Source organism: Microcaecilia unicolor, chromosome 1, assembly GCF_901765095.1.
Source record: "Microcaecilia unicolor chromosome 1, aMicUni1.1, whole genome shotgun sequence".
In the NCBI taxonomy this organism is placed as follows: Eukaryota; Metazoa; Chordata; class Amphibia; order Gymnophiona; family Siphonopidae; genus Microcaecilia; species Microcaecilia unicolor.
The window spans coordinates 296,993,814-296,996,490 of NC_044031.1; the positions used below are offsets into that span (position 1 = coordinate 296,993,814).

The following is a 2,677-nucleotide window of genomic DNA, read 5'->3' on the forward strand; positions in this document are numbered from 1 at the left end:
CTCTCACACACTCATTCTCACACACACTCTCTCAAATATACACACTCCAAGGAAAACCTTGCTAGCGCCCGCTTCATTTGGGTCAGAAACGGGCCTGTTTTACTAGTATACAATAAAACTCTTGTAGTAAGAATAGCACATATTTAGCAATCAGAATTTTTGAGGCACCAGAAAATATAAAACCAGTCAAAATAGCTGTCTGACTAGCAAATACTGTATGTCATACAGTGCATGACAGGGAAAATATGGATGATTTTCATTTGGTGGGTGAGACTTCTTTTATTGTTGATGAAGTAAGCCTTATCATTAAAGAGGCAATAGAAAATACAATTGGTGGTAGTGCTTACCAACAGAATAGAGTAAATCATTGGAGTAGAGTATAGTAGAAGCAACTCTGAGTCAACTAGCAAAACTGGAATCAAGTATATTGTTACCTCTGTAATTATGCAAAAGAACGGTGCTGGGATGCATAAAGCAAGTGAATGCTTCTGGGACAACTCCACTGATGGAAGTTGCACTGTAAAATGGGAGAATAAGACCATGTACTGTATAGTCAGTGCCTTTGGACTTGGAATGTGACTTCTTTTGAATTACTGTATGTTTTGTTTATTTTCAGGTTCAGCATCTGTCTGCTTATTTATTATCAGTGCGTTTTTTCTAGCAAAAAAGGTGCCGGTACTCAAATGCTAGGCTACTCTTCAGGGGTGGGGTGATCACTGAGGGACTCATCTCACAATAGCCAGGCTCCCTGCAACCAGTCACAAAATCTATGAGAAGGCAGAATTGGTGTGTAGAGCCTGAGCTCTTTCATTAATACCTCAGCGGTCCTGGAGTACAGGAAAGCAGGTGACCTCCCCCCCCCCCCCCCCCCAGGAGAACAGTGTGAGACCTAAGTGCTCAGGCTTCCCCCTTACCCTAAGACCTCCAAGACAGGTGGACCCAGTGGGCGACCCACTGACACAACCTTCCTGGGAGCTGAAATGTGAGAACCGCTGAAATCGGGACATCCCCAGACTGTGCGCCTGAGCTGAACTGCGAGAAAGGCAAAAGAGGTCAGGGATGCGAACCGTGGAGGTACTAATTGATCACCAGCCAGACCCAGCGTTGGAGGGTAACTAAAATTATCACAGAGACAATTACCTTGCTGCTACGTGCCAGTTGCAGGCTAACTGATTAAATATGTTACTTTTCCAGTTAACGCTTTCCAGAACCATGTAGAGTATAATCGATGACTGACTCTATCATTATACTGTTTGTTATGGATAGACTGACCACTCAATGTGTACTAAGCAACACAGGGAATAGCTACCGGCTGAACGGATCACTGAGCCTCCTTTAAATGCTTAGATACTTTGCAGACTTTAAAAGCCTTATATATGCCTTACAACCTGTTGAAAGACTTCCCTCCTTTAAAATGCTTAAATGATCTATAGGCTTTAACTAATAAGGTTGATACTGATTGATGCTGACACTGTTTAATTGCTGATACAGCTTAGCGTTGACACTGCTTGACGTCGATAATGTGTGATGTTGACACTGCTTAACGTTGATACCGATTGATGTTAAGATTGTTTAGTGCAGATACTGCTTGAAACTGCAACGACTAACTGTTTAATGTTCACACTGCTTGATGCTGACACTGCCTAATGCTAACACTGCGTGATGTTCGTACAAATTCTCATTCAAAAATACCTTCAGGCATAACCAAACACCACGAACCATAGCCAACATGAACACCAACAAATTACCGTATTTTCGGACTATAAGACGCACTTTTTTCCCCCAAAATTTGGGAGGAAAATGGGGGGTGCGTCTTATAGTCCGAAGGTAGCGTTTTTGGACCTCCATTCCGTACTTACAGGATTCCATGTTCCCTGGTGGTCTAGTGACGTCGGGGCAGGAAAGAGCCCCCTCTTTCCTGCCCATCGCGCTGCTCTCCGTGCTTCTCAATGCTTTCTGATGGTGTCGGCGAAATTCAAAATGGCCACCGAGAGCATTTTGAATTTCGCCGAGACCATCAGAAAGCATTGAGAAGCACGGAGAGCAGCGCGATGGGCAGGAAAGAGGGGGCTCTTTCCTGCCCCGACGTCACTAGACCACCAGGGAACATGGAATCCTGTAAGTACGGGACGGAGGTCCAAAACCCGGACAAGACGCACCGGAGCACCTAGGTTTTAGAGGAGGGAAAGAGGAAACATTTTTTTTTCCTATTTCCCTCCTCTAAAACCTAGGTGCGTCTTATGGTCCGGTGCGTCTTATGGTCCGAAAAATACGGTACTCATGATAATTTACTTCCTCCTCCTAATCCATCACACATGGACCACTCCCAACATAAACAATAATCTACCCACAGCACACAAACCCTACAGACAACTCATTCACAACTCACCAGACCAAAGGAACGACAACCAACTAAGGAAAAACAAACACATACGGAAATAACCAACAGAAAGGGAAGAAAGGTCACAACAAAACCAGATACCAAGAAAACAGATAATTAATAAAAATTAACACATCTAAGTCCCAAACCGAACCTTACCATCCAATCCAAATGGGATACATAAACGCCAGATCAGTAGTAAACAAAATGGAGACTATAATAGATTGGATCACCACAGACAATCTTGACCTCCTATTCATCACTGAAACCTGGATCCATGACCTTAAAGACCACATA

At 43.7% G+C, this 2,677-nt stretch overlaps 1 pseudogene; it reads left to right on the forward strand.

Annotated features, from left to right (window-relative positions):
* Nucleotides 1–245: 245 nt before the first annotated feature.
* On the forward strand, nt 246–579 carry LOC115460220 (annotated as a pseudogene).
* The last annotated feature ends 2,098 nt before the right edge of the window (nt 580–2,677 follow it).